General features: G+C 46.9%; 1 protein-coding gene across 2 annotated transcripts in view; it reads right to left on the bottom strand.

The window, feature by feature from the left end:
• PKMYT1 (protein kinase, membrane associated tyrosine/threonine 1) overlaps window positions 1-13117 on the bottom strand; it is a 360498-nt gene that overhangs the window by 205744 nt on the left and 141637 nt on the right. The gene's annotated exons all lie outside the window — the stretch shown is intronic.

Genomic DNA, 13117 nt, shown 5'->3' with positions numbered 1-13117 from the left:
TAGGAAAGCCAATACAACCTTTGTATCAATGATTGCTTGTACAAGTTAGGGTAGACAATGAAAGGCTAATAATAGTTGCCTAGCATGAGCCCCTTTATCATGCATCACCAATGGACTATTCCCATGGGCTGAGCACAGGAACACATTTAAAAACAAAATATTTTATTAAAATGGGTTTTAAAAATGAAAAACGAAATAAGATAACTATCTTTATTAATTAAGAGTACACATGTGGATGCTGCATATGGATGAGAGTGCTTCTGGACTAGATGTCCATTAACAATACCATAGATATTGGTTTTAAATTATGAAGAATGCCAACTGAGAACCACAAATACAAAGGAGAAACCTCATGATCTCAGAATAGATTCTTCAGGCCAATCTGCTCTCCTCTAGAATCTGCCATAACATCAGAATTTATGCTGTATTGTCCCGAGTGCACCAACCTTCAGGCAGAAGCACATTTTTTTCTGTGACTGGATGGCTTATTGGAAAAGCTTTACAAGAAGCTTTCATCGAGAAGAGTGAGCTATAGGTGTACTAGAAAGAGGTAGCATTCAGACAGCAGGAACACCTGGCTAGAAATGATCCAGCTGTTAAAGACACCCTAGTCCTGCGAGGAATGCTCGGCTAGCACTAAGGAAGTGCAAAGGGCAATGCGGTCTCTAGAAAATTAAACCAAACAAACATATATGGTTTATAAACACAAAAGGTCTTAATGTCCAAGAACTCAGTGAGCTGAAGTTAAAACCATCAAAAAGCTAACCTCAGATATGTATATAGGCATGAAAGTAGAACAACTTAATGCTTACCACGTTAAGCTCCAGTGCAGGAGCTAGTGTTTTATGTATAGAAAAGGCAACTGAAGATCTTCTCAATATTATTTGTCAGGTACAACTGAAGAAAAATAAAAGGATTCTTTCTAATAGGAACGATGGAAGACAATCTTATGAAGAAATGGGAAACTTTGAGCCATCATGGTCCAAGAAGGAACTTCCTTTGTGTGCTACTTTTAAGACTAGAGTAAAAGAATCAATGACCTGTCAGGGGTTCTGTGCCGCAAAATACTAAATATGCCTAAGAATCTGATTACAGGGACCTCAAACTGAGCATTCAATTGTATGGCTTCAAAGGCACGCATCTTCTGAAAGCTAATGATACCATGCACTGGCAAGGTTTTGTATGGTTTCTGACAGACAAGCGTTTGAGTATCACCTTCATGATGACGCACAGAATACGTCCGTTCGAAGAATGTGAATTCTCCTAGGATTAATCAAAGGTATCCAACTCTTAAGTGGGACATTTGTCAGATGAGGCACAGGGTTAAGACGGATTTTCATATGGCTGGGTCCAAACTGAGGTAGCATGGTGAGCAAAAGAACGATCGGTTGGGATGCTACCCCGAGCAATTACCAGTGGTTATACAAATTGCAAGCATCTTCCCATCAGTTTTTGCGTATTTCATATACCACCTTAAGCGGTATGGGTATGACCAGACGTGGGTTCCATGCTCATTGTGTCACTGGAACCAAGTTGTATCCGGCTGATGAGCCCATAACTAGGGCAAAACCAGTCCTGGGTTGCTTGTGTTCCGGTTCAGGGAAGACCTGGCCTGGCCGTTCTAGCTGGACTGTTCGCATGAGAAGCAGGGTCAAGACTTATTTGCATATGCTGGGTCCCAACTGAGGTGGCAAGGTGAGCAAAAGAATGATGGGTGAAGATGCTATCCCAGCGATTGCCAGTGGTTAGACAAATTACAGGCATTCCTCCCATCACTTGTGTTTTTCATGTGGCAGCTGGTAGGTAAACTGCCATACTTGCTTAACAGAGCGCAAATAAAATTTTATGTTCTGTGAAGCGGTGTTGCCTCGCTGCTCACATTCTTTTATTTCTAAAAAAGGACAGTAAAAGAGTTTAATAAACCGTTGCTTAATGGAAAAATATCTCCTGCAAGTAACAAGGCAGGGGGCATCGTTTCCTCAACCAGGAGAGCGGCCAAGGACTCCTACACTAAACATGTATTAAAAGAGCATAAGTATCCTACTCTGGCATTTGACAGCTAAGCATTCATTTACGGAGATTAAAAGCGCTCAAATAAAGTGGATCAGCTACTATTTTAATGTTATTATTAAACAGTTATAAAATCAACATGGTGTGAGGTCAAAGTGGGACAAAAACTGCCACTTAAAAGCCTGCGAATCTATGAGACGCAAAGAACCAGACAAAAAAATATTAGAACAGAGACACAGAAGGACTAAATAAAAATTACTCTAACTATATAGACATTGCCTTAAGTAAACACACCTACTGGACCCCTTTTTTCCCTCTTGGCCGAGAGAAGGCAAATCATCCCAGGAACAAGTAAGGTGTAAAGAAATGAAGATTCCAACGAACCACCTTCCTCCAGTCTATCACAATAATTGTCCAGGAAATACCCCTACATACTGGACAGCTCAGTGGACATTGGGCAGGAGAAGGAGTTGTGACCAGTTTTGACGGGTTGAGGGGGTGGGACAGTGAAGTCTGCTCCCCTCTCTCCCGGTCTTGCGTCTCTCGGACTTGGCTGCAGTCTGTCAATTGGGCCAGAACGGAAAGGCAGTAGAAGACAAACATTGGGCTTTGGTGGCACACAGAAGCACTATGCCAGACTCCATCCTCCTTTTCATTTGATAGTTTGGCCCAATCATCCTCCATATGAACCCAATAACAGCCTGTCGGACAAGGAAAGAAAGACAAGAGCATGATACAATCAAGGAACTTGAAGAGAAGCTGGATCAACACAAATTCGCCCAGACCATTGCTAAACTGCCCAGCCCCGAACGGCTGATGTCTTTGATAGGGTTTGGGCAAAAAAAAATAAAGTATGCCATGATTCCCCAGTAAAGAAACAAATAGTTTCTAATGGAAAAAACAAGAGAGTCAACTACGGTACAATGTTTGCAAAATATATCACTCCCGGTCACTACAGACAAAGTACTTCACAGGCATATTCTGGGAAATTTTAAATCAGAAAAGAGCAAGTCACTTACCTGCAGCTGCAGTTCTCCAAGATGGTATCTTTCAAAGTCACATGCATGAATGACCATGTCTTCAGGTTGGGAATCCTCAGAGAAACGTTTTAATATAGTACTTTCTACAGCCCAGCAACCTTGGTGTGGCATCCCTACTCTATGACTGAACAGTGCTGCAAGTGGATCTCTTGGTCCTAGTCTCTGGCTAACTACCAGCGAGGCACCCTTGTCGGGTTAACCTGCAGTTATCAGAGATGACCTGGGCAGATCTGAGTGCAACCGCTTTGGTTAAGCAACTCATGGAGATCCCCTAAGCAACTCATGGAGATCCCCTATCAGAGCCGGAAGGAAGGTACCAGCCAAACTAGACCAACAACCTCCACAGGCTTTCACATTCCTATTTCGTATGGCAGGCATCCAGATCTGGAGTCAGATTTTCAACAGCCTCATCAAAATCACTAAAAAAACACCCAAGGGGAATAATATGGCAATCCCGAGGAAGTAACACCTTCAAGGGGGACTTTGTCATCTCTTCATCTCTGGCTCCTACTACCACCACTTGAAAACACATTAAGCACAAGTGGAGATTTCACCAAACCCCACAATTCAGGTCACCAGTTTCTAGATCCAAACACAGATTATAGCAGCGAACAATTGCTATGTCTACGACTCACTTATCCAGCCACAATCTCCATAACATACATACTACCATACACATCATGATCCCATAGACCTAAAGAACAGACGCATCCTTCACATTTTAAATTGTCAGACAAAGTAGCAAGTCCAAATACAGCAAAGAGACCAGCAAGCAACCTTTTGACGTACCCCTGTTCTGGACTCATCTGACACTAAACAACTTAGCACCCCGATTTCAGGGGCAGACTATTTAAAGTTGGGCTCATAAATTCCCCTTCCGTATCCAAAGACTTACTAGAAGGAAAATGCTACTTACCAGTATGCATCTGTTCTTGGTATGTAGGGCTGCTGACATTCATATCTTAGATCGCCGCCTAGTGTTGGGTCCGGATGTTTGCAACTTGTTGTCTTGGAAGAGTCTTCGAAGTATCACGAGATAGGTGACTCCTTCCCTGGACTACAGTGCGCATGGGCATCTTCTCCATCTTCAGATTGTTTTTCGCCATTGTGGCAAAGATGGAGAATAGAAAAGTAAGAGATGGCCATGTAAATGTATGTTAAAAAGGTAACCCTGCAGCTGTGACAGGCACTGGGGAGGAGGGTGGGCGATATGAATGTCAGCAGCCCTACATGCCAAGAACAGATGCATACTGGTAAGTAGCATTTTCCGTTCGAGGCATGTGAGCTGCTGAATTCATACCTTAGCATAGACTGTATAGCAGTTTCTCCTCTAGCGGTGGTTACCTGTACCAGCTGCAGTGGTTTGAAAAAGAGTTTTAAGGACAGCCTGGCCTACAGCAGCTTGTTGCTTAGCTTGCACGTCAACACAGTAGTGTTTAGTGAAATTGTGTTTGGTAGACCATGTAGCTGCCTTACATATGTCTTCTAAGGGAATATTTCCTAGGAAAGCCATGGATGCCCCCATTTTACGCTTTGAGTGTGCTTTTGGGGGGACTGTTAAAGTGCGCTTTGCTTTTTGATAGCATATTTGAATGCATTTAACGATCCATCTGGCTATTCCGGTCTTGGAAATGGGATTACCCTTATGTTGTGGTGAAAAGGCAACAAATAGTTGCTTTGTCTTTCTGAATGATTTTGATCTGTCAACATAATATAGCAGAGCTCTTTTAACGTCTAGTGTGTGTAGAGCTCTTTCAGCTACTGATTGCGGGTTTGGAAAGAAAACTGGCAATTCTATGGACTGATTGATGTGAAAAGTAGAGATAACTTTTGGCATAAATTTAGGGTTTGTACAGAGTACTGCCTTATTGTGGTGTATTTGCATGAAAGGTTCCTGAATGGTTAGTGCCTGTAGCTCACTTACTCGCCTAAGGGAGGCAATGGCAATTAAAAAAGCCACCTTCCATGTTAAGAATTGCAGTTCACATGAATGAAGTGGTTCGAAGGGAGGTCCCATGAGTCTGGTAAGTACTATGTTTAGGTTCCAGACTGGAGAAGGTGGATGCTTTGGAGGGATAATTCTTTTAAGTCCTTCCATAAAAGCTTTGATAGGTGTATTCTAAACAGGGAGACATGTTGTCTGTTTTAAAGATATGCTGCTATAGCAGCAAGGTGTAGCCTTATTGATGGGTATGCTAGGTTACATCTTTGAAGATGTAGCAGGTAATAAATTAAGTTTTGGATGGAGGCATCCAATGGATTGATTTGATTATTATTACAATAGATTACAAATCTTTTCCATTTAGCTGCGTAGCATGCTCTGATAGTGGGATGTCTTGCTTCCTTGATAATGTTCAAGCAGCCGGGAGGCAAGTTAAGATATCCAAACTCTAAGCCCTCAGGAGCCAGATCGCTAGGTTCATCTGATTGGGATCTGGGTGCCCGATTTCTCCATGGTTCTGTGTTAACAATTGTGGCGAAAGGCACAGCCTTTGGTGGGGAACTACAGAGAGTTCCAGGAGTGTCGTGTACCATGGCTGTCTTGCCTATGTGGGAGCAACTAGGATCATTGTGAGTGACTGTTGCCATAGTTTGCGTGCCACTAATGGAAATCAGTGGGGTTGGTGGAAAAGCATACGCAAATCTGCCTGACCAGTTCATCCATATCGCATTGCCTTGTGACAACGGGTGTGGGAACCTGGCGGCAAAGGACGGGCATTTTGAGTTTTCATTTGTGGCAAACAGATCTATTTCTGGATGTCCCCACTTTTGGAAGAATGGTTGAAGAACTTGAGGGTGAATCTCCCATTCGTGTACTTGTTGACTGTGTCGGCTGAGTAGATCTGCTATCTGATTGTCTATTCCTGGAAGATGTTCTGCCAGGAGATAAATGTTTTGTGGAATTGCCCACTTCAATATGCGTTGTGCTAGGTGAGACAGCTGCAGAGAGTGTGTCCCTCCCTGTTTTTGGATGTAGTACATGGCTGTCATGTTGTCCGTCAGATTAACACAGCCTTGTTGTACAAGTATTTTGAAAGGCTTTCATCGCTAGAAATACTGCTAGTAACTCTAAGTGGTTTATATGTAGTGTCTTCTGTTTGACTGTCCAGAGACCTTGGACTGTGTATTGAAGGAGATAGGCTCCCCAACCTGTCAGTGATGCGTCCGCTGTTAATACTACTTGTGGAACTGGCTCTGAACAGTTGCCCCTTGGAAAGGTTTTGTGGGTTCCACCATTGCAGAGAGTTGTAAGTGCGACTGTCTACCAACACTAGGTCTTTCAATTGTCCTTGATGCCTGGTTCCACTGCCGTGCTAGGCATTCTTGTAAGGGACGCATGCGAAGGCGAGAATGAGGGACGATGAATATGCAGGAGGCCATCATGCCTATAAGCTGCATGAACACTCGAGCTGGTAGAGAGTGTTGTATCTGAAATTTTGGAATGAGAGATTGTATGTTGGCTATCCTGGATGGATTTCGATATGCTTTCCCCACTGAGGTATTTACTGAAGCTCCCAGATATTGTTGTATGTGGGAGGGTTGCAGATGTAATTTTGGGTAATTTATGGAAAACCCTAGACTGTGCAGTAGCTGGATTGTCTATGAGGTATGGCTGGCACACTGAGCGTATGAGTTGGCTTTTATGAGCCAATCGTCGAGGTAGTGGGAACACATGGATGTGTTGCCTTCTGAGGTGTGCTACTACTACTGCTAGGCATTTTGTAAAAACCCTTGGTGCTGTAGTTACCCCGAAGGGGGAGAACTGTGAATTGGTAGTGGTGACCTTAGATTGTGAACCTGAGGTATCTACTGTGAGCTAGATGTATAGGATGTGAAAGTATGCATCCTTGAGGTCTAATGTAGCGAGGAAGTCGCCTTGCTGGAGCAGTGGGAGCACTTGTAAAGTGATCATATGGAAATGGTCTGATAGTATGTATTGGTTCAGAGGTCTACGGTCCAATATTGGTCTGAGGGATCCATCATTTTTGGGGATGAGGAAGTATAGAGAATATACTCCTGTCCCTTGATGTTGAAATGGGACTGGCTCTATGGCACCTTTTTGTAGCATGGAGAGCACCTCTTGTTGTAACAGCGTGATGTGTTCTTTGGACATTGGACGGTGTTTGGGCGGTGTGTTGGGTGGAGTAGAAATGAGTTCCAGGCAGTAACCATACTGGATAATTTGTCTCACCCACCTGTCTGTAGTGATGGCGTTCCAGACTGGTAGGAATTGTGCTATTCGCCCTCCGACTGGTGTTAAATGGCCTGGGGGAGTGTGAACAAGCCACAGTTTGGTGGTGGTGGAGGCTCTGGTGTTGTTAGCACCACATCCTCTGCCTTTGTTATTCTTCCCTCTATAACCTCCTCTATTGGAGCCTCTATTAAAGGTACTTTGTGTAGTACTTTTAAATGAGGAAGATGCCTGGAATGTGTTGCCTCTGCCTGAGCCTCGAAAAAGAGGAGCAACGAAAGGAGCTTCGAGACTGTTGAAATTGAAGTGCACCCATGGACTTGGCGGTGTCGGTAACTTTTTTCATCTTTTCTAAGATGGTATCCACTGCAGGGCCAAACAAGAAATCCTGGTTAATGGGTTGATTGAGCATGGTAGACTGCACTTCATTATAAATCCAGAAATGCGGAGCCAGGCATGCCGGCATAGTAACACACTAGTGTTGACAGACCTAGCGGATGTATCCGCTACATCAAGGGGGCATTTTATGGATGCATTTGTGATTAATTTCTCTTCCTGTATTAGTGCATTTGCATTTCCCTTATAGGGTTCTGGTAGGTGTTGTAATAACCCTTCCAGTTCATCATAGTGTGCTCTGTCACAGCGTGCTAGGAGAGCTTGTGTATTAGCAATTCTCCATGTATTAGCCACTTGAGAAGCTACTCTTTTGCCTGAGGCTTCTAAAATCTTTGACTCCTTGTCTGGAGGGGGGAGCAGCACCTGTTTGCGAATTCGCTCTTTTCCTAGCGTTAGAAACAACTAGAGAGTCTAGTGGTAGCTGAGCTTTTATATAAGAGGGGTCTGTAGGGGCTGATTTATATTTCTGTTAAATTCATGGATTGAGTACACGCGCTGTAGCTGGGTCTTTAAAGATGTCTGATGCATGCTTTAGTACTCCCTTTAACATAGTATACGTACAGTCTTCTCTGATGTTGGGAAAGTGTTGTAATGTAATGTAATGTAAAAAAAATGTATAAAGCGCAACTTACACCCAGCGGTTTCTTGGCGCTAAAGCAAAAGGAAGACAGACAGTCCGTGGGGCGAGAAGCATTAGTTGTAGGCATTACAAAACAAGTGGGTTTTAAGAAGGGACCTAAAATGGGTGTAGGGGGAGGCTAGTCTTAGACCTAACGGGAGAGCATTCCAGAAAGCCGGGGCAAGGAATGAGAACCTAAGTCCTCCCAGTTTTTTGCGTTTAAAGGTCGGGGTCCTGTGATGCGGTGCCCTCCCATGCCGTCCTTGCTCCGCGTCCCTTCAGACCCTCGTACAATTCGGAAACCGCTTCCAGAGCGTCCATAGCAACAACCCGGCCCACCAAACGTACAACCCTCTGTCCTCTGTTCCAGGAACCAATCCGAAACGGCGGACACCCGGAAACACACCCTCCTGACCCCGGATGTACCTCCCCTTCGCGAGGCCCGGACACTGGAAAAGCAGGAACCAGGAAGCAGTCAGGCGTCGGAGTGAGCTTGTGGCAGGAGACCCCGACCGGAGTGGCGAAGGAGAAGGCGACCGAAGAGGAGGAAGAGTGGTCCGAAGATTGGTGGTGTCCACAGGAGGTTGCTGGGGAGCGGCCGCAACTCAACTTGGAGAGTTGCGGCGGAGCGGGTGAGTGAATCGGAATCACCCCTGTAGCACATTAGGTGCAGTGTAAATAACTCCCTTGTGTCTAGACCTGTCCGTAGGATCACGCCGTCACCCGTAGCACTGTGTATATATTGTAAAGCACCATACCACTTTGTAGATAAAACCCCTTTGTCCCCTTCACGTCCCTCCACTCAGCACGTCTACCACCTCTCGATACCCGTCTTGTGTCCCATACCTACCCCGACCCTACCATCCCCTCCTCACTGTCGGTTTCTTCCCCTCACGGATACCCTGGTGTTGGTAAAAGGGTCCGACCTACGAAGTCCGGCAAGACTAACGGCTCCTTTGTTTTGTTTCTTTGTTTCCCCTCCCGGAACCTCCGAGGACGACCCTGATCGGTACTCCGGAAGACCCAGCTTTCCACGCGTCCCGGACCAGACACATCCTTCTACCCGAGGAGCTGATTTGTGTTGTGTTTACAAGACTTTTACCTACTCTGTTTCTCAAAGGCATAAAATAAAACAAACATTGCCCACTACATACGGCCTCCGCGCTTGGTATTCCGGTCCGCCACACCCCCACGTCCACATCTGGTGTCAGAAGTGGGATCCGGAAGCATGGAGGCCGTCGTACAGAAAATGGCAGAGTCCCAGGAGATGTTGGGCAAGTTGATGGAGCGCTTCTTGAAAACCGCCGAGGAAGATAGGGGACAACTACACGACGTCCTAAAGGGCCAAGGGGATGCCCATGACCAGGCCATGGGTAAACTGACGGATGTCATTGGACAACAACAACAACGACCCATAACCTCCCTACCATCAGTGGTGCTACAAAAGTATGTTCCGGGGGACGATCCGGACTACTTTTTTACAAACTTTGAAAGGCTAGCTCAGGCCGCCTCATGGCCAGTAGACCGATGGGGACAATATTTGGGACCGCTACTGACCGGAGATCTCCAAGCCGCGTATCAGCAAGCCAATATACAGGGCAACACGCCATACGCAGATATCAAGAAATGTATACTAGAGAGGCTGGGCATAGACGATGAGACCTACAGGGTGAAACTACGCCAAGCCAAGGAAGGGCCACAGGAAACCCCCAGGGCCCTGTCCTTCCGCATTAAGGACCTTGCAAATCGTTGGCTACGCCCGGATACCTCCACAAAAGAGGACATCCTAGCTAAAGTCTATTTGGAACAATTCCTGGCCTCCCTACATCCGGCCACCCAACGATGGGTACGGCAACATGCACACCTCACCCTGGACACCGCGGTGGAGATCGCGAGTGCATATAGTCGTGCACAAGAAACACCAAGAGGCAGGGATGAACACCCCCATAGATCGAATATCAACACTGTCCGGCCCCACCGACCTCCTGTTCCCCGGAAAGCGGATCCTCCTCCCCTACTGCCAGCTCCCCTCTTGTATAGACCTCCAAACCCGGGTCCACAGTGTTACAACTGCGGGGGATATGGCCACATAGCACGTGTCTGTCCACGAAAGGACGAGCCCTTGGAGGTAGGCCTGGTACAGAACTATGTTTGTGCAACACCTGGAAAGACGCCCCCTCCATTCCGTTGTCCGGTATATGTGGACGGTCATCCAGTCCTGGCTTTGGCTGACACGGGCTGTCGCCAGAGTGTTTTACGTCCCCAGGACATGCCAGCAACCCCGGGACCACCCACCGGCATGGTGGCCATCCAATGCATACACGGGGACACCAAGAGATACCCAACCACCCAGATACGGGTACGACATCCGGCTGATCCCGGAACCGATCTCACAGTGGGACTGATACCGGGTCTTCCTGAGCAAGTGATCTTAGGGAGCGACTATGCAGGCCTTCCCAAACTGTTGCAAGACACTACTGACTCTCTGAACCAATGGTGGGAAGAAGCACCTTTTTCCAGGGAGCAGCCTGACGCTGAAGAAACACTCAGAACGCGGAAATCCCGCAATCGGAAAAGAAAAGAGAAACGAAACCACACCACCGCCTACCCCGTGGTCCCTGATGACCATCCTTGGCAAACGGACAGAGAATTCAGGGCCTCGCAACAGGAAGATCCTGTCCTACAAGAGGCCTGGGGAAAGGCCTTGGAACAAGAAGATCCTCTTCAAGTAGGTCCCTATTTTCACAAAAAGAATGGACTACTATATAGAAAAGGGGGCCCTAGACAACCGTCCCAATTACTGATCCCCGAACCCTTCCGGGATAAGGTACTCTTCCTTGCGCAGAGCCATCTCCTAGGGGGTCACTTCAGTGATGAAAAAACCAGCTCATCCATCCTGGAGAAGTTTTACTGGCCAGGAGTACATCAACAGGTCAAGCAATATTGTAGAGAATGCCCTGTGTGTCAGAGGAACAGCAGATACCGTCCTCCCAGAGCTCCCTTACAACCCCTACCACTCATTGACATCCCCTTCACCCGGGTAGGGATGGACATAATAGGCCCCTTACTCCCCTCCCGCAGTGGCTGTCGGTACGCACTGGTTCTTGTGGACTACGCCACCCGCTTCCCTGAAGCTGTGCCCTTACGCCAACCCACGACACAGACCATAGCCAAAGCCCTCATTTCCATATTCTCCAGAGTAGGGTTCCCCAGGGAGATCCTTACGGATCAGGGCACCCCATTCGTTTCTGCCTTAATGAAACAAGTGTGCTCAAACTTGGGGATAAAGCAGATTCGCACCTCTGCCTACCACCCCCAAACGGATGGACTGGTAGAGCGTTACAATGCTACCCTTAAGATGACGCTAAAGAAAATGTTGGCCTTAGAAGCAAGGAGGTGGGAGGAAATGCTGCCGTTGGCCTTGTTTGCCATACGCTGCAAAACCCAAAGCAGCACGGGATATTCCCCCTACGAATTACTTTATGGCCGACCTCCCCGCACTCTTCTTGACATGGCCCAAGAAGCGTGGGAGGCCGAACCCGACCGAACCCGATCCCTGCCAGAATACGTTGAAAACCTAAAAACCCATCTCTCGCAAATACGCGACATAGTCCGACAGAATATGGAAGACGCCCAAGCCATACAGAAACGGCAATATGATAAAGGTACCAAACCCCGTGCTTTTAGCGCTGGGGACCTAGTCCTCCTAATGAGACCGACATCCGACCATAAATTACTGGGACAGTGGCAAGGACCCTATACGATCCTTCGCCAAGTAACCCCTGTTACATATGAGCTGGAGCTTGACCCCACTCGGGGAACTACCCAGGTGTATCATATCAATCACCTAAAAAAATGGGAAGGGCCCCGACCTGTCTTATCCACCACTGTCCTACAACCCTCTTTTTCCTTTGAACCATGTTTTGATCCTGAGATGACCAGGGGGCAGAGACAGAGCCTACGGGAGGCGCTACAGCCCTTACAGAGAGTGTTTTCCTCCTCACCAGGTCACACGACGATTACAGAACACGTCATACAGACAGAACCAGGAAAGATAGTACGGCTACGACCCTACAGGGTCCCCGAAGCCCGTAGGAATGTGATAAGGCAGGAAACCGAACAGATGCTGGGTATGGGGATTATTGAGCCTTCTGTCAGTGAGTGGAACTCCCCAATAGTGTTAGTGCCAAAACCTGACGGGTCCGTCAGGTTTTGCACTGATTTTCGGGAGGTAAACAAGATATCATCCTTCGACACATACCCCCTTCCGCGTGTCGATGAAATGGTCGAGCGTATAGGGAAAGCCCGATATATATCCACCTTAGACCTCTGCAAAGGTTACTGGCAGATCCCCTTAAGAGAACAAGACCGAAAGAAAACTGCCTTTTCCACCCCGGACGGCTTATTCCAGTTCACTGTGTTACCGTTTGGGCTACACGGTGCACCAGCCACCTTCCAAAGGGCTATGAACCATGTGTTAAGACCTCATTCCGGGTATGCCGGGGCCTACCTCGATGATATCGTTATCTATAGCAACAGCTGGGAGGAACACCTTGATCATCTAGGCAAAGTTGTCACATCATTAGGCGCATTCGGATTCACCATAAATCCCGCAAAAACCACTCTGGCAGCACAATCGGTAAAATATCTTGGGTACCTCTTAGGCGAAGGAATGATTCGTCCACAGGAAAAGAAAGTCGAGGCCATTCAATCCATCCCATTTCCCCAGTCCCGAAAGGACCTCCGGGCATTCCTAGGTCTGCTAGGCTATTACCGTAGGTTCATTCCCAACTTCTCCCAAACTGCAGCTCCCCTCACTGACTTGTTAAAGAAATCGGCCAAAACAGAAGCCATCTTAAA

Source organism: Lissotriton helveticus, chromosome 7 (genome assembly GCF_964261635.1).
Source record: "Lissotriton helveticus chromosome 7, aLisHel1.1, whole genome shotgun sequence".
Taxonomy (NCBI): Eukaryota; Metazoa; Chordata; class Amphibia; order Caudata; family Salamandridae; genus Lissotriton; species Lissotriton helveticus.
This window is presented reverse-complemented; position numbering and strand designations above follow the sequence as displayed.